The sequence below is a fragment of the Dermochelys coriacea genome, chromosome 2 (assembly GCF_009764565.3).
Source record: "Dermochelys coriacea isolate rDerCor1 chromosome 2, rDerCor1.pri.v4, whole genome shotgun sequence".
NCBI classification, from domain to species: Eukaryota; Metazoa; Chordata; order Testudines; family Dermochelyidae; genus Dermochelys; species Dermochelys coriacea.
The window spans coordinates 112,162,740-112,182,581 of NC_050069.1; the positions used below are offsets into that span (position 1 = coordinate 112,162,740).

General features: G+C 43.4%; 1 long non-coding RNA gene across 2 annotated transcripts in view; it reads right to left on the reverse strand.

Annotated features, from left to right (window-relative positions):
• The window catches only part of LOC122458760, a 41,854-nt gene extending 26,264 nt beyond the window's left edge, over nt 1–15,590 (reverse strand). For both annotated transcript variants that reach the window (XR_006278996.1, XR_006278995.1), the window contains exon 1: nt 15,476–15,590. This is a non-coding gene — a long non-coding RNA (uncharacterized LOC122458760). The remainder of the gene's footprint in view (nt 1–15,475) is intronic.
• Nucleotides 15,591–19,842: the final 4,252 nt, after the last annotated feature.

Below are 19,842 nucleotides of genomic sequence, written 5' to 3' on the forward strand. Positions count from 1 at the left end.
TACAAAAAGTATGAAAGTAAGCTGACAACACCGACGTGATGCAAGTATCATGTTCTCTATTTTACACATGGAGAAGCTGAGGCATAGATAGATTTAAGTATCTTCCCCAAGGTGAAAAATCTGTTGCAGGCCAAAGATCGAACCTCAGATCTACTGATTCTAAGTCCTCTGCTTCAGCCACTGGATCATCCTTCACCTCAAACCTGTCAGACTATCAGCTTAACTATTTTAGATTCTTCTTTACTCTCATTGAAATTCAACATGGCTTCATTTGTTTAAATGCGATCTGACAGACTTGTTCCACAATACAGAATTGTGAAACATCAGCATTATTGGATTGCTCAGTTTAAAACATAACCTCAGTGCAATAGTTGATTTGTATACAGCACGAAAGTGACAGTTAATCATGACTTGAATCCCTGTTAGAAAACGAACACTGCCCTTATTCTCCGTACTGCGCAGGACCTGAACTCCACAGGCAAAGGGCAGTGGTGCCCTGAGCACTGCGACTTAATTCAGCGTGTGTGAACTTCAGCACTCCCCAGTGCCAGAGTAAACAGTATGTTTAGGTAGAACTGTGCTAAGGCGCCAGCATGCAGCCAACCTGCCCAGTGTACAGAAATCCCTCTGCATATCTGTCTGCCTTCCATACTCACACGGTGCCCTCCCTGGCCTACTTAGCATAGTAACTGAACACCTCACAATCTTTAAAAGGTATTTTATCTTCACAATACCCCTTTGAGGTAGGAAAGCGTTATCCCCATTTACACATAGGGAACTAAGAAACAGAGAGATTAAGTGACTGGCCCCAGTTTACACAAGAAGTCTATTGGAAACCAGATGCCCTAGTGAATACCCTAAGCATTAGACCATCCTCCCATTCTGCACACACATCTCCTTGCAGTGGTGCTGTGGCATGGAGTGCCGGCTTTGTGTTTTTGTGCACAGCTGATTCCTTTAACATCACATACAAAAGGATTTTTTCAACAGGTGCTCTAATTAGAGAGAAATGTCTGGCTAAAGTGTAGGGGGGAAAAATCTTGTTTTGTCAAAGAAAAAAGAACATGCAGAAAATAAAATCTGATTTGCATGAAAATCTGCATTCCTGCACTAGGAAACACACTTTGAGCTCCATATTCTAATTTGCAATTCCCAAAAAGCTTGTTTGGCGGCATGGAGAGCAATGCGGACTCTCCAGGGGCAAAACCAACAGCGTTAGATTGTCACAAATGCAGTTAGCTGTAGTGCGTACAGCAGAATGAATAAAAGATATGGGTTATATGTTTAAGGTACCAAGGTCAAACCCTTGTGGGGTTTCACTTATTTTAGATCTTCAAAGTTTTATCATTTGAAAGTCCAACTGAACTGTGTGTTAAGCGATGACACAGTGTCTGATGATACACAAGATACAAACCTCAGACAAGCCCTGCCACAAAGCATTTACAATCTAATAGGCAGCAGGGATGGAGAAGACACCATGTGAGAAGCCCAAATAACTCAACCTAGGAGGATTTGGCTACTTTCTTGTGGAAATCCCAGAAGTAGTACTCTTCAATAGAGCCGTGAAAGAAGGAAGGATAGTGGCTTGGCAAAGGGGGCGTGGGGGGAAATAGTCCATGTGGAGAGGGTGGTATGGAAAAAGGCCTGGAGACAAGAGACAGTCAGTTACTCTAGTGACTGGATAGCAGCACCAGATACTGTGATGTACGGCATAGACTGAAGAACAGACTTGGGTTTCTTACTCCCCTTTAGTTCTTGGATGTTAAGAATTGCAGACTGGGTTGCGCTATAGTTACTAGGGAGACATCCGTCCCCTTGGCACTAAAATCTCCTGTCAGCCAATTCACAGAGCAGCAGCAGTTACAGTTGCATGATGGCAAATTGTTAGTAAGTCCTCACAAAGAGAGGCTGCACCGCAGTTATGGCCATCAGAAGAGTGGAGCTTTAAATGGAGTCATCTTCTACTTGTGTCCTTCCATGACAATCAGAGGTTTTTCTAGCATGCGGTACATAATATGGCCGAGTCTGTAGCCCTGGTGAGCTCATCCATGGTGCATGGTTTCTCCAGGCGCTGGCAGACCGACAGATGATCCATGGTTTGTTTTTCACTGCAGTCACCTATATCCGGGTTGTTGGAATAGCCCCACTTTCGCATATTGGACTTCTGACATGCCAATTCTTGTTCGGAAGCAATTTAAATATCTCCAGGGTGACCAAGCTTTCTCCGCTCCATAGCGGGAACATTCACATCATGGCCCCTGTCGGAATCTGTGAATTTTAATGAACATCTACCACTACAACATAACAACTTAGATGGGGTAAAATGCTTCTTCATCTTCTGGGAGAGGTGGGGGGAGTTGAGAACTGGCCTCATCTGGATGTATTGGCCTCAAGGTGAACCAGCATCCTGATTCCCAAGGAAGGAGGAGGGGGTGAGAAATACCACTACAACAAAGGCCTCCAGGAAATGAAACACAAAATAACTGTTTAAAAATAGCAAGGACATGCAATAAAGCAACCCAAGCTGAGGAATTCAAAGGCTACTCTCAGTGTTTCAAGAGGAAAAAATAAGGTGCAAAGGACAAAGAATCAGCTGTATCTTTCAATGCCATAACATTATTTGTGAATGTTTTGAAAATCATGTAACCTTTTTATGTTCATTTCTTATCAGCATTCCTGCTTTGAAGTACACTAAACAACACTCCGAAGAAATTATAATTAAATGAGTTCATTTTTACTTTTCTAGGACTGAGTATTATTAGGATCCGGAATGGATCTGATAGGTCACAGGCAATATTCCCTCTACATTTTGATAGGCCATGTGTGCAAAAAAATTCTTCTGTGCAAATTGTTGTGATTCTGTGCAAATTTTTGTGCACGTGGTATTTTGCCATGTGCACAAGGTTTAGGATTTGTGTGTGCGCGCACACGCGCACAGCTTAGAGGGAACAGTGTTCACAGGATAGACTATAGCAGAGGGTCTCAAGTTGTGGTCCATGGATCTCCAGAGTTCGCAGGCTGTGTCTAAGTGGTCTGCAAGAGATGGACTGAAAACTGACTGAAAAGAATTAAAAATTATATGTCCAGACGATAGATTTCCAAAGAGGTCTGCACCTCAATTTGAAATTTTGTAGGGGTCTGCAAATGAAAAAAGTTGAGAACCACTGGACTACAGGATATGTTCCACAGAGAGAACTGGATACTGCCATGAATTGATGGCACAGGCAGGTGTGCTGGCTCAGATAGCTTTGGAGAAGTCTAGGTCCATCTCATGATTACGTCACCCAATTTACCGGATAGCATCTGGAATCTTATGGAAGGTAGATTCTTATAACTATAATCTGATTCAGTTGAATCTTTTGGCCCCAAATCACTATGTTATCTAACTTGTCTTCTGATTTACAGAGATTTCAGTGCTAGATTTCCTTCCGATTCAGGATAAGGAAAAATCCTTCTTAAGATCTATGCCTAAGAAAGAAAACAAAATGAGAAAGTCACTCAAAAGCCTCATTTTGGACAGCTGTGTTACTTAATGGCAAATCCTTTTGCCTATGTACAACCTTTCCAGTCTAGCTAGATCTTCCATCCTTTGCTGTATCCCTGAGTAATGTCATACTGAATTTCTTTTTCATGTTTTAAAAGTAAGTTTGGTGCTGGCAAAGGTGACAAAGTGAGATGGGGCAGCCTTCTGAAAAAACAAGGCCTCCATTTATCCACACTGCCCCACCAACGTGCCTCACTGCTGCACCCAGCCTGACCACGTCCAGGAGTGAGAGAGAAGTTTCTCTGCCTGTTAAGTGCTCCACTAGGGTGCCATTTAAAGTCAGCTGGGGTCATTTTTATGATGTGGGATCACTTGCCCAGAAGGAATTGGAATGAGAATCGCCAACTCATTTCAGATGCTAATGACTTTTAGCCAGCCTCAGCCACTATTAGTCTAGGTCAGAGATGAACCTCTGACCTTGAGGTAAAAGACTGTTGCCCATTTTCAATCCCCTGAGCCTTTTAATCCCCTGTCATTTCTGAAACAGCTCCAATGGAGCACAACAAGGAGTAGAATGGACAGAAGTTGTCAAATGCTAATGGTTCTGTGGCTAGCAGGCCTCTCCATTTCTTAGCAGAGTTAGGGGTCTAATACCTGCATTTTACAAGCAGCCAACCCCTGCATCCTAAAAGCACATACATTGGAGACAACGATGGGCTGCATGAATGTACATCAGTGAATGTGGGAATATGCAAATGTATATGTATGTCTATACAGTATGGGAGAAAAGGCTTAATGTTCTCAGGATTTCTGAGACAATTAAATTATACCTTTGTTTAAAGAGTGCTGCTAACTAATGGGTTTATTTGAACTTGACTCTAGCAGGAATTAAAAACAAGAAAAAGAAGATCATGGTAAGCGGCTGGATGAGGCTCCACTAGAGAATTCAAGCCTGACAGATTTATGGAAACCTTGTTTCCATATGGATCGGTTTGTCTGTCTCCAGAGCTCTAGTGGCAGCTATTAGTGAAAACAGTGCTAGCTCCAGCAGATGTCTGGATGTTTAAAAAAAATGTTTTTCTATAGAGACTAAATAAATATAAGAACAGAACTCCAGTAGATTCTTTGCTTGCCTGCCACTACAGACATCCCACTCTAGGGTATACAAGACTCAGATGTACAGCTGCACTGGTGGACGGCATCAAAGGAATGATCTGATTTACTGCGTTATGAAATAGTGACATACTTGGCATGAAAATAGAAGGAGATGCATCCTGGGGGGGAAGACAACATCATTAAATCTACAATCCATTAGTTTCATAGTAAACTGGATTTATACTGAGGGCAGGAGGAACTCTTGTCATTCCATTGTATAACTATGTAACAGCCTGTGAACATAGCCTATTCAAACACCTGGTAACAAGTGAAGTCATTAAAACACACCACTGTCTCCGTTATAGTCACTCATTTTGTGTGTATGTATATTGTGTCTATGGATTATTGATCTTCAGCAAATATTAACCATGATGGGGCTAAATTTAGCCATGGTGTAAACTCTACTGAAGTCAATGGCATTACACTATGGATGATGCCTATTTGAAAAGGAGAGCGGTTTTGTTTTTCTGTACTGTACATATGGACAAATCACAGACAAAAATGGGCATGGCTGCATCCCTCACTCTGCTAAATATTTGACCGCATCTGAATCCAGCAGCTGCAAGCTTCAGAGAGGAAGGAAATTGCATTTCTATTGCTAGGCTTTCAAGTAAGAAAGGAAATCTGCAACAGAAGCAGAATATTTAAAAAAAAAAAGAGGACAGATGTGATCATTACCACATCATAGCTAAGTATAAGGAAATCAAGTTTTAGGAAAATGTACAACTTGTATTGGGAAAAGATCTCAGCTGACAGAGAGAGATGCACCCTTCCTCCTATATCTAGATCAGTGATCAGGTCCCCTTTCCCCATCCCTGGCACAAGCTCATGTCTTATTCTGTACAAATGGAAGTGCTGGGTCTTCCAAGAACACTTCCTCCTTCTGATTAATTCCATAAATTAACTGGGTGGGTCCACCACTTTCGCTTTGAGTGTCTGACCTAGGAGCTGCTGAGCCAGACTCTCATTGGTACAAATAGCAATCCAAAGCTTTTCCACAAAATTTGGAGATGGAACAGTCATAGACTGGGTTTGGCAAGCAGGGAAATCTGTAAGTATGCAAAGCAAAGGAAACGATGTTCATAATATAGCCTATCATTCCAAAATTAGTTTAAAATGGACATTTTTAAAAAGGTATTGTTTTGTTGAACGAATGAGCAAAAATGTTCAATCACCTAATTATATTATCCTGATCTTCACACTCCATGTTTTCACTCAAATGGTGGAGAAGTGGGAACTCATGACTGATCCCTCGCTCCATACCAATGCCCTGCACTCCACATGTTAGCTGAAGAGGTGAACTGGGCATACTGAAAGAATGATGTAAACTGGCATCCTTCCCTATTCTCTTACTACAGGAGACAAATAACTTCCATTATCTACAGTGGGGAGTTACTTGGATCCTACAGGGGGGAGACAGCCTAAAGCTAAGTAGACATCCAGTGCATGATCTGCTGCAATGGAACTATACCATTTTACACAAATATCTGGCTCCAATCTCCTTGGGAGTCAGAGGAAGGATAGTTCAATGGTTAAGAGGCACTGGCCTGGAGATAGCTGGGTTCAGTTCCTCGGACCTGGAGCAAGCCACTCAGTCTCTCTCTGCCTCAGTTCTCCATCTGTAAAATGGTGAGTATAGCATGTCCCTACCTCCCACTTCTCTAGCGAGGACAAAATTCATTAAAGATTGTGAGGTGCTCAGATACTACAGTAACGGGGGCCATGTAAGTACTGAACACAGACAGACAGACAGACAGAGCCTGCACACCAAGGTTATTTCTTTGGCTTGTATAAAATTGATCCCTGAGGGCTATAAGCATGGATAACTTACGAACTCTCCACACTCATGTATATGAAAAGAAAATCAGACCGTATTCTTTTCTCTTGGTAATCTACCTGCACTCAGTATTCATCTACAACACATGCTACTTACATACTGTAATGGGGACGTTGCCTTTTCTATTGTCATACACATACATAAAAGCAAAGAGTGTGGGCAGGAGAAACAAGCTCCCAACTTTAGTTCAGCTAGGAGAAAACCTTTGATTCACTGTTATGGTCTCCCTGAATGCAAGCACAGTGGTAGCATTGCCATCAGAAGATACAGCTGTGTGGGCATTTGTCCTGCATTTTTTATATATTATTTTTATACACATACATGTACACACCTGCAAGAGTGAGAGTACGTCTACACTACGAAATTAGGTCAAATTTATAGAAGTCGGTTTTGTAGAAAGCATTTTTATACAGTCGAGTGTGTGTGTCCCCACACAAATGCTCTAAGTGTATGTAGTCGGCGGACTGTGTCCACAGTACCGAGGCAACAGTCGACTTCCGGAGCTTTGCACTGTGGGTAGCTATCCCACAGTTCCCGCAGTCTCCACTGCCCATTTGAATTCTGGGTAGAAATCCCAGTGCCTGATGGGGCTAAAACATTGTTGCGGGTGGTTCTGGGTACATATCGTCAGGCCCCCCTTCCCTCCCTCCCTCCCTCCCTCCCTCCATAAAAGCAAGGGCAGACAATTGTTTTGCACCTTTTTTCTTGAGTTACCTGTGCAGACGCCATACCACGGCAAGCATGGAGCCTGCTCAGCTAACCGTTACCATATGTCTCCTGGGTGCTAGTGGACATGGTACTGCATTGCTACACAGCAGCAGTTTATTGCCTTTTGGCAGCAGATAGTGCAGTATGACTGGTAGCCGTCGTTGACATAGACCTGGGTGCTCTTTTAACCGGGCGCCTGGGCAAACATGGGAGTGACTCAGCTAGGTCATTTCCCTTGTTTCGTCTCATGGCGATTGAATCCTACCAGCAGTGCACTGTCTTTTAATTAGCAGCCAGCAGAAGATGATGGCCAGTAGTCATACTGCACCGTCTTCTGCCAAGCACCCAGAAGGTGACAATGGCTAGCGGTCGTACTGCACAGTCTGCTGCCAGTATGATTTATAAAGATAGATGAAGTGGCTCAAAACAAGAAACAGACCAGATTTGTTTTGTATTCATTTTCTCCTCCCTCTGTGAAATCGACGGCCTGCTAAACCCAGTTTTGAGTTCTATCCTTGAGGTTTTGAGTTCTATCCTTGAGGCAGCCATTCAGTTTCTCGCAAAGCCACCCCCTTTGTTGATTTTAATTTCCTGTAAGCCAAACCTGTAAGCCATGTCGTCAGTCGCCCCTCCTTCCATCAGGGCAACAGCAGACTATCGTTCCGCGCCTTTTTTCTGTGCAGACGCCATACCACGGCAAGCATGGAGCCCGCTCAGATCACTTTGGCAATTAGGAGCACATTAAACACCACACGCATTATCTAGCAGTATATGCAGCACCAGAACCTGGCAAAGCGAAACCGGGTGAGTAGACGACATCAGCACAGTGACGAGAGTGATGAGTACATGGACACAGACTTCTCTCAAAGCACGGGCCCTGCCAATGTGGGCATCGTGGTGCTAATGGGGCAGGTTCATGCGGTGGAACGCCAATTCTGGGCTCGGGAAACAAGCAGAGACTGGTGGGACCGCATAGTGTTGCAGGTCTGGGACGATTCCCAGTGGCTGCGAAACTTTTGCATGCGTAAGGGCACTTTCATGGAACTTTGTGACTTGCTTTCCCCTGCCCTGAGGCGCAAGAATACCAAGATGAGAGTAGCCCTCATAGTTGAGAAGTGAGTGGCAATAACCCTGTGGAAGCTTGCAACTCCAGACAGCTACGGTCAGTTGGGAATCAATTTGGAGTGGGAAAATCTACTGTGGGGGCTGCTGTGATGCATGTAGCCAACGCAATCAAAGATCTGCTGATATCAAGGGTAGTGACCCTGGGAAATGTACAGGTCATAGTGGATGGCTTTGCTGCAATGGGATTCCCTAACTGTGGTGGGGCCATAGACGGAACCCATATCCCTATCTTGGCACCGGAGCACCAAGCCAGCGAGTACATAAACTGCAAGGGATACTTTTCAATAGTGCTGCAAGCACTGGTGGATCATAAGGGACGTTTCACCAACATCAACATGGGATGGCCGGGAAAGGTACATGACGCTCGCATCTTCAGGAACTCTGGTCTGTTTCAAAAGCTGCAGGAAGGGACTTTCTTCCCAGACCAGAAAATAACCATTGGGGATGTTGAAATGCCTATAGTTATCCTGGGGGACCCAGCCTACCCCTTAATGCCATGGCTCATGAAGCCATACATAGGCAGCCTGGAGAGTAGTCAGGAGTTGTTCAGCTACAGGCTGAGCAAGTGCAGAATGGTAGTAGAATGTGCATTTGGATGTTTAAAAGCACGCTGGCGCAATTTACTGACTCAGTTAGACCTCAGTGAAACCAATATTCCCACTGTTATTACTGCTTGCTGTGCGCTCCACAATATCTGTGAGAGTAAGGGGGGAGACGTTTATGGTGGGGTGGAAGGTTGAGGCAAATAGCCTCACTGCTGGTTACGCACAGCCAGATACCAGGGCAGTTAGAAGAGCACAGGAGGGTGCGGTGCGCATCAGAGAAGCTTTGAAAACCAGTTTCATGACTAGCCAGGCTACGGTGTGAAAGTTCTGTTTGTTTCTCCTTGATGAAATCCCCCGCCCCTTGGTTCACTCTACTTCCCTGTAAGCTAACCACCCTCCCCATCTCCCTTTGATCACCGCTTGCAGAGGCAATAAAGTCATTGTTGCTTCACATTCATGCATTCTTTATTAATTCATCACACAAATTGGGGGATAATTACCAAGGTAATTAGCCCAGGAGGGGTGGTGGAGGAGGGAAGGACAAGGCCACACAGCACTTTAAAACTTATTGAATGTCAGCCTTCTGTTATTTGGGCAATCCTCTGGGGTGGAGTGGCTGGGTGGCCGTAGGCCCCCCCACCACATTCTTGGGCGTCTGGGTGAGGAGGCTATGGAACTTGGGGAGGAGGGCGGTTGATTACACAGGGGCTGTAGCGGCAGTCTGTGCTCCTGCTGCCTTTCCTGCAGCTCAACCATAAGTTGGAGCCTATTAGTTTGATCCTCCAGCAGCCTCAGCATTGCATCCTGCCTCCTCTCATCACGCTGCTGTCACCTTTCAGCTTCAGCCCTCTCTTCAGCCCGCCACCTCTCCTCCCGGTCATTTTGTGCTTTCCTGCACTCTGACATTGTCTGCCTCCATGCATTTGTCTGTGCTCTGTCAGTGTGGGAGGACAGCATGAGCTGAGAACATTTCATCACTAGTGCATATTTTTCACCTTCTAATCTTCGCTAGCCTCTGGGAAGGAGAAGATCCTGTGATCCTTGAAACACATGCAGCTGGTGGAGAAAAAAAAAAGGGACAGTGGTATTTGAAAAGACACAGTTTTATAGAACAATGGGTACACTCTCTTTCGCAGTAAACCTTGCTGCTAACATTACATACATAGCACATGTGCTTTCATTACAAGGTTGCAATTTGCCTCTCCCCCCCCCCCGCATGGCTAACAGCGGGGAACATTTCTGTTCAACCATAGGCAAACAGCAGGAACGGGCACCTCTGAATGTCCCCTTAAGAAAAGCACCCTATTTCAACCAGGTGACCATGAATGATATCACTCTCCTGAGGATAACACAGAGAGATAAAGAACGGATGTTGTTTGAACACCAGCAAACATACACTGCAATGCTTTGTTCTACAATGATTCCTGAGTACGTGCTACTGGCCTGGAGTGGTAAAGTGTCCTACCATGGTGGATGGAATAAGGCTGCCCTCCCCAGGAACCTTTTGCAAAGGCTTTGGGAGTATATCCAGGAGAGCCATGAATGCCAGGGGAAATTAATCATTAAACATGCTGGCTTTTAAACCTTGCATAGTATTTTAAAAGGTACACTCACCAGAGGTCCCTTCTCTGCTGGTGGGTCCGGGAGGCAGCCTTGGGTGGGTTCGGGGGGTACTGGCTCCAGGTTCAGGGTGAGAAACAGTTCCTGGCTGTCGGGAAAACTGGTTTCTCTGCTTGTTTGCTGTGAGCTATCTACAGCCTCCTCATCATCGTCTTCCTCATCCCCAAAACTTGCTTCCGTGTTGCCTCCATCTCCATTGAAGGAGTCAAACAACACAGCTGGGGTAGTGGTGGCTGAACCCCCTAAAATGGCATGCAGCTCATCATAGAAGCGGCATGTTTGGGGCTCTGACCCGGAGTGGCCGTTCGCCTCTTTGGTTTTCTGGTAGGCTTGCCTCAGCTCCTTAAGTTTCACGCGGCACTGCTTCAGGTCCCTGTTATGGCCTCTCTCCTTCATGCCCTGGGAGATTTTCACAAATGTTTTGGCATTTCGAAAACTGGAACGTAGTTCTGATAGCACGGATTCCTTTCCCCATACAGCGATCAGATCCCGTACCTCCCATTCGGTCCATGCTGGAGCTCTTTTGAGATTCTGGGACTCCATCATGGTCACCTCTGCTGATGAGCTCTGCATGGTCACTTCTTCTGATGAGCTCTGCATGGTCACCTGCAGCTTGCTACACCGGCCAAACAGGAAACTGAAATTCAAAAGTTCGCGGGCCTTTTCCTGTCTACCTGGTCAGTGCATCTGAGTTGAGAGTGCTGTCCAGAGCGGTCACAATGGAGCACTCTGGGATAGCTCCCGGAGGCCAGTACCGTCTAATTGCGTCCACAGTACCCCAAATTCGACCCAGCAAAACCGATTTCAGCGCTAATCCCCTTGTCGGGGGTGGAGTAAGGAAATCAATTTTAAGAGCCCTTTAAGACAAAAAAAAGGGCTTCGTCATGTGGACGGGTGCAGGGTTACATCGATTTAATGCTGCTAAATTCAACCTCAATGCCTAGTGTAGACCAAGGCTGAGAGAACTAACCTAAAAAGTAATTTGTATTTTTGAACTATTGTCCCCCACCCCCATCAATATTTATGTTTGCATGAGGGCATTGCATCTATCTAAATCAAATCTTTGCAAATGGGGTAGGGCCCTAAGGCTCCAAAGTAACCCGTGTGGAACAAAAATGTGTGACCATACTGGCACATGCTATGTAAGTAGCATATATTTTACATAACACTGAGATCAGACGTTGATATGATAAAATGTAAAAACTGCCTTTTTCATAGATTGTACTCCACACATGTAGATAACCTACACAAAAATATGACATGGTTTAAATCTAAATGAAACATGTCCTTTCCACATGGGAAATCTCCTCCAAAAAGAGGAAAAGGTAAGAAATAGAACATAAAGGGAAACACTGCCACAGTATGGCTCTCTCTTGATAGATTTCCCCAGGATTGACAGAAAATCTGTTATTGCCACTCTTGAAGTGTTGCAATTGTTTTTGCTTATGTCGAACTGACTACAGAGATATCCTATCTCCTCCTGTGATCCTGACAGAAGCAAAAAAATCGGGGCAAATCATGGGATTTATTTATTTATTTGTAACCAAGTCAGATGGATCTAACAGATATTAACCAAAGGGTAAAACATAAAACTTCACAAAAGCGGCATCCTTTCCTCACACAAGGTTTAATCTTGCTTGTTTTACTGACATGAGTAATCTCAGTGAAATCAATGTAACTACCAGCCTAAGACCAGCAAACAGGATCTTTGTTAAAAGAAAGATTTGTTCTGTATTTTAGAGAATATTACTAAAGTGACCCGAGTCAACCACCTCACAGTAGGAGATGGGATGAGACCAAAATCTCAGCTCCAAACTTTGGGGGAGTTTGAAACCAGCTCCTAACCTTACAAACCAGTGCCTACCCTAGTCAGAATATTATTGGCACGTTAAAGGAAGTCCAATAGAGCTAGCTGGAGAAACTTCAATGGAATCGTATTTCATCAGAATATTCAGTTTCATTGAAATTGAAATACTTTGTGAAATTGTGTCAATTTTACTAGAATTTCATTTCAGAAGAAAACCGTGAAAAATAGTTCAACATTTTCTGGCTGGTTCAACATTTTCCTCTTGAAACATTCAATATTTTTCTTCTGAAATGACTTTTCATTTTGAAATTTTGTACTATATTGTAATATAGTACAAAATTAAAAAGTCAAAATTGAAATCAAATGTTTCGACTGACCTTAACAGAATTTTTTTTTTCAGAATTTTCTTTCACAAAGAATTTCAAAATTTTCAGGTTTTGTTCTGATTTGGAAGGGAGTCAATTTTTAAATCTCAAAAGTCTTTGTGAAATTAAACTTCCATCCTCCACATAGCTCTAAAATAAAATTAAAAAAAAAACTACAAAACACTATTTACACACCTCCTGTGTGAGTGTGCATTTATGTATAATGTTCAAAAAATTTTAAAAGTTTCTGGAATGTAAAGAAAAATAAGATCAGTTTACAAAAAATCTTGTTAGATTTTAATGAAGATTCTTCTTACTTTCTTCAGAGCAGTAAAACGTTTCATGTAGTTTTGTACATTGGCCCACCTGTCCCAGCTGGCTGGCCCGCCTGCCCACTCTAGTCCCTGCTGGCTTTGGGGGGAAAGGTGGCACAAAGGCAGGAAAAGAAGCAGCGTAGGAAGAGAAGGACACAGGAGTGGGGCTTCGGGGGCAGAATGTGGGCGGGGACAAGACCTGGCTGTTTGGGGAGGCTTAGCCTCCATTGGCCTATTATACCCACTGCCATTGAGTGTTGTACTCAAATGTTGTTATGTCCAATGCTCATTACAAATGTTTCATTAAAGACAGAGATACTTGAGCTTCTCAAAGCAATATTCAGAATACCAGTGTTCTGAAGTATCATGTTCAGGTTGTATTTCAGATATCCCCTTACTATTTACTCTTCATAACCTGGTCTGATTAAATGTAGTGTTTCACAGCACTTTAGGATACTTTCAATATCTGTCACAGAATCTGTGCAGAGCTTTAGACCCAACGTGTGCTGGCTGCTTAACGTTACCTGTTCAACATGAGAAAAGCTAGTTTTTGAATGAATGAACTCTAGGCGAGATTCTCAGCTGATGTAAAACGGAATCACTGTATTTGACTTCTCCGAAACTACACCAGATTAAAAGACTTAGATATTTTAAGGCAGACCAATGGGAACAAAGCTCAGAACAGCAAATGTGAGCGAGTTCTCAAGGCTGCATAACATGCATTTGCTTGACTCTAGTTTATGTTGGAGGAGTTGAATAGAAATTGGTCATTTTAATCCAACCTTGTAAAATTCCACTCACCTTCTTGCCAGGGACAAATTAAAAGCTTTTTCTAAAGCAAAGCTTTGATTTAAAACAAATTAAGGGCTTAATTCACCCTAACTTATGCTAACACCTTATTGGCTTGAATGGAGTTCCAAAGAGTGTGAGTCAGAGCAGGTATTGGACCTAGGTTTGTAGACCTCAAAACTGTGAAGATCATCTTCAAAACACAAACCAAGTCTAACAAATGTTGCAACTGCTGGGCAATACAAGAGAGTTGAGTCTGCAACATTGGCTGGCTTGTAAGGGGCGCTCCATTCAGAATTCAGCAACAGAGCAGCTGCAATGACACCTGATGAATTCTCCGAGTGTCTGGCTCTCCCACACTCAGGTCCATGGGTCTGAGTAGTGAAGATCAGTGTCACCCCTCTCCTAGGCCAGGTCTGTTTCATGCTCAACCCCCTGCTGGCCGAGCTTATGTTTAGAACCGTATTGCCTCCTGTGACCCTGAACCCTCCTCCCACAGACCATCCCAAAGGTTCTCCCTCCAGGCCTATGGAGGAGTACCACAGCTCCTCAGGGAGGGACCCAAGATTCCAACAGGTTTGAATGCCATAAGCCAGAAAGCAGGTAGAATAGAGCTACAGGGACTGGAAAAGTGGCGCTGCAAGCGGAAAAACCAGTAGCAAGGCTGAGGCACCTTCCACGAAGGGAACACTTGAGGCCTGATGCCGAGATAGGTACTGAGGTGGCCACAGCTGCCGGGATTAGAACAGCAATGGCTGGTGTAGCCTTGAAAACGTGCTTTTTTCTCACAGTGATAGATGTGATTGGGCATGGAAAAGAAATTATATATTTGGGGAGTGGGAAAGCAAAGGGGTAGGAAAGAATAAAGAGAATGGAGAAATTTGGTGCAGCGCTGAGAGAATTGATGAGTTGGGGATGTGCCCAATTAATACTGAATGGGGTGAGGGCTAAGTAGCAAGTTAATGGCAGAGGTGGGGGCAGGGAGAGTATGCAGGCAAAGAGCATGTGCTAAGGTGTGTGCTGGGAGGGAGTGTGGACCTGTGTGTGAATGTATCTGTGGAGAGGAGTTGTGTGTATTGGTGTCTATGGTAAGGGAGAGCTAATAAATTCCTTGACAATTCCGCAAGACTATTTCAGCCATATTGTATGTGGTGGAATTGTCCAGCAATAGAACAGTTCTGGAGACAAATATCTCACTATTATTCTAATATTTCACATCCAAGTGCATCACTGGCACTAGTTTGGTGGGAAAATAACAACAGCATGGACTCTCACTTTTTGATTCCTATGCCACATCATTTACCTTCAGCACACCTAACCATCTTCTTGCTACCCAAGCGGTGATTACTTCAGAGCGGAAATCACCTAACATCATTCTGACTGATAAATTGTTTACGAAAGACAAGAAATACCATGCAAGACTTTGAACTCAGTTACACTGGTGTAAGTCCAGAATACAACTATAGGTTCCTAGATACCATAATGATTAGCATACTTGAGAATAGATAGATTAAATAGACAGATTTCAGTGTAATTAGTCCAGATTTACTGGTGTTACTGAGATCAGGATTTGGCTTATGGAGAAATTCACTATCTCATAATAAAAGGAAATTTAAATGCATGGAAATATCCTTAATTAAGTACATGGAAAATATGTTAGCCAGTTTCTCTCTGTAGTAGTATGTCTGATGAATACAACCTGTAACACTGTTCAAGAATCACTTACTCTGTGCACTGTCTTGGAAAAATGCATTGCTTTGGTATCTGTACCACCAGATGCAACATGACAAAAATCTGTATAAACTGAGGCCAGGTCACTGTTTGCCAGGATGAGACAGAATCTCCTAGCCACCTGGTGATGACAGAAAGCATTATTTGAAGATTCAGGTTATTTTTTTCCCCTTACCTGCATTCATAAAAAGGACAGCTTCAGCTGAGCTGCTTACCAAATGACAATAACTGCTGTCAACAAGAACTGAATGTGGGCTCATTGCAAAGCAGTGACAAACGTCACTCCTTCCATTTATCTGCACAATGACCTGGTGAGTGAAATTCTGGGTAGCAGACCATTGATGGCTGTGATACCCATGGATTCCACAGCTGTTGTGGGATTTGTCCTGGAATGTGAAGATGAGAACGAAAAATATTTTGCTCTGCTTTTTAGCCACACACCAGCAGCTGAGCATGAAGTACAGAGGTAAGGAAGCAGGCAGAGAACCACAATACTGACTCCTGCCTTGGCAGAGGAATGAAACAGGTGGACTAAAAATGTCAATGTTGTTCCTTACTCCTGTGATTCTACATTCAGCCACAGCTGGCCTTTAATGTCCATGAAGCATGCAATCATGTCCCACTCCTTATTCTGAGGACCTCAAAATGTCAAGGCTCCTCTTAGCTTTCATTTTAAACAACTACGTTTTCAGCCTTTTTCCCTGGTGGATACAGCCTTCAGAACATATGCTATGATGAATGGTAAAAATCATGATGACAAACCTAAGTCGTATGCATTCACTGTAGCCACATTCAGAGCTGATCCATGAGAGCTGAAGAATGGCTCCCTTGATTTGTGTACATGTTGTCAGGGGGAGTAATACGGGTGAGCAGACATTTAGACCATTTCAGACAGGTGGCTGTAGTGCACCAGGGTTTTTCCTTCTGGTGCTCCATCCACGGCAAGTTCCCTCCCTGCTAGTTGCCTGCAGCTATGCTAGTCTCCACTAACCAGGCAGTGTGACCTCTGACCACAACAGGGCAGAGTAGTTCACTAGTGTGATAGGCAGCCTCATCTAATAAACTAAGAAGAAGAGTGAGAGCAAGGGACTTCGGTATTCGGATTCCAGCTCTGACACACACACTCCCTCTTTGGCCTTAGTTAAAAAGTCAATGCACCCAGGGGTACCTAATTCACTTAGGCTGCTTTTAAAATTTCAGCTTTTATTGTCTCAGTTTCCCTACTGGTGAAATGGGCATAAACAGAACTCTTGTGAGGTAGGCATTAGTTAGTTAAGCTTTGTAAAGCAGTCCGTGTGCTAAAATTCACTACAATGCGCACAAATATCTGAATCATTCATCCTGCTGTCCTCAGAACGAATAATGACATTAGCTAATATAATCATAGTAATTAAACCATAAGCTACATAGTGAATAAATATGTAACTATAAATACTGAATACGAGTGGAATTTTGTTTTGCAATAGTACACTCTAGATCTCCATCTGCTCTGCATTTCCATTCTGCTGCAAGGCTTTGTGGATTCCACAACATTCTAGATTTCAGAGTTAACCTACTGAAAAAATAATGGGGACAGCTCATGCCTCTCAGAGCTATTGTTTCAGGCTGCCTAAAGACTCAGACAGACATTTCTGCATAAATTTACACTCAGCTCACATTTAGGAAGTTTTCCTGCAAACTTAATTTTTTTAAAAAAAGCTGTGATTCTGGAGCCCCCTGTACGTGGCAATGAGTGGATTCTGCGGCACAGTCTGCAGTCAGCAGCAGAATCGTGGAATACCGGTGATCTCCGACTGTCAATGGCTAGGTGGCAGACATCTGTTCTCATCTTCCTGGATCCCTCTAAGTCCCTTCAAGTGCTTCCCATTAGATACTGCTGTCTTGCCTGAGAGAGATGGCAGGAACCCAGGAGAACATGTTAAAATGGTTTAAGTTCTTCCTAGAGGGACGTACCAAAGAGTACTAATGGGAAACTGCACCTTTGCCATTAGACCCCTCATTTGTGGTGTCCCACAAGATTCAGTTCTCTCTCCAGTTCTATTCAGTTTCTACATGCAGCCACGAGGTAAACTGGCAGACAAAACAGACTGAAGTGCCAGCAATCTGCAGAGGACACCCAGCTCTACTTATCCTTCACCACCTATGACCATACCACTACCATTAAGATGGCTGAGTGCTTGAGTGAGATCAGTTCTTGGATGAAGAACAGCTGGCTGATACTGCACCCAAGCTAGACAGATGTTATGTTGGTGGGGAGAAGAAAGCAGTTGGAAGAGTTTGGAGCCAAAGCACAGTCTCCTTTGGTTGGAGATATACACCCACAATTGGTCAATTAAGTTCACAGTTCAGAAGTGCTCTTGGATTCTCCAATGACACTAAGCTCTCACATAGCATTATTTGAAGATGCAGCTTTCTATCATCACCAGGTGGCTAGGAGATTCTGTCACATCCTGGCGAACAGTGACCTGGCCTCAGTTTATACAGACTTTTGTCACGTCGCATCTGGTGGTACAGATACCAAGCAATGCATTAGCCCTTAGGAAACTTCAACTTCATCTAGCATAGAATGCTATGGCACGTCTCTTCATCAACACAGGTTATTAGGAGCACATCAGATTTGTCCTCCACTCTCTACACTGGCTTCCTATAAAATACCAAGTCAGGTTCAAGGTCATTCAATGGCTCAGGCACAGTATAAGGCCTGCCACCTGCAACTCTGGGACGAAGACCACGGTCAACAACTCTGCTCCTCAGGCACAACAGATCTGTCTTTCACAAAGATAAAGTTATCTGCAGGAGACAAAGCTTTTTCAGGGGCTGGCCCAAGCCTGTGGAACAAACCACCACAGAAAGGAAAGACCATCACAAACCTCACCACCCTCCACTCCAAGTGCAAGGTGTGCTTCTTTGACGTTGCCATCTCTCATTCAACACAGCAGCATGTATATTTAAAAAACAAACAAAAAAAAACCCCTATCAAACAAACAAAAAACAAACCTACAACGCACGTGTAACCTTTGGGTAAGCTAGAGTTCACTTCATTTCCCATCTCCAGTGCCTAAACAAAAAACAAAACAAAAACAATTCCCATAGAAAGTAGCTGGAGACTCAGAGTTCAGTCTCTAAGGATTTTCAGTAAGGATTGTACAGGGTCAGCCTCCCCACATTCAAGTCCCAAAAGGAACTAAAGAAATGAACTTAATTAAAAACTTTATAAAATCTTATTTTAAAGAAACAAATAATAATCTAATTTTTACAGCATTACATGGCTGTTTTATAATCCACAGACATTACTTTCACAATTATACATAAACATAAATAAACAAATTAAAATCTAAACAGTTCAATCCCCAGAGAAACACCATGAGAAGAAACTGAGTTCCCAAAAGCTTAGGTTTAGTTCACCTAAGTCTGAGTTAGTCTCTGATCACCAAATCTATACAGTTTGCAGAGTCTAAAACAACATCTTCCCTCCATGTGCTTGTAGGAATGTTCAGCTGGAATCCATGCAGACACTTCTTCTGCTGAAATCACTGCTAGCCAGTCAGCCAACTGATTAACCAACCACTCAGTTAAGTGTATAGATTTAAAGAAAACCCTGTTACAAGAAAATACAAAACTGAGAATAGCAAAATACAAATGTCTCTTTCCCCATTACCACATTTAAAGAAAAGCTGGTGAATCAGACTAGTGGAGACAATTTAACTAGAACAGATTGGCAAAAATCAAAACAACATTCAATGCATACAATTTAAATAGCAGTTATTTTTCCCTCCCCATTTCCCCTTGCTATAATTAGCATTGCCCATGCTTCCCTATTAACAATATCACTAATCTGCTGCAAAATGCTTCAGAGTTAGGAACAACAGCCTACTTTCTGCTCATAGGATCAGCTTCTCGCAGTTCACACAGGGTACATAGACCTCTGCAAAGCAGGTGCCCTGACTGCTTGCCCTCATGGAGCATACCCAAAACTACCACATCCAATTTCAGAAGCTTCTGGATGTGGAGTGCTTAGTCGGCCTAGCAACAATGACCCACATACAACTCACTCCTACCTTCCGCCAATGGGTCTCTTAAAGAGATATCTCCCTATTAGGCACATGGGTTACACACTCGCAATTCTCCCCTTGGAGAGAGGCTGAGAGAAACAACACATGGCCCTGTTAGTCACACCACTTACTGCATTATTGGAAGGTGCTCAGATGCAACAGTAATGAGGGTGGTATCAGAACTCAGAGAGAATAGAAAAGTCCAGAATATACTGAACAAGAGCAGGTAGGGCTTTGGGGGACAAAACTGGAAAAATGTTGGAAGCTTAAAATTAGAACAATTATTCAAAACATTCTGTTCCTCAAGTAG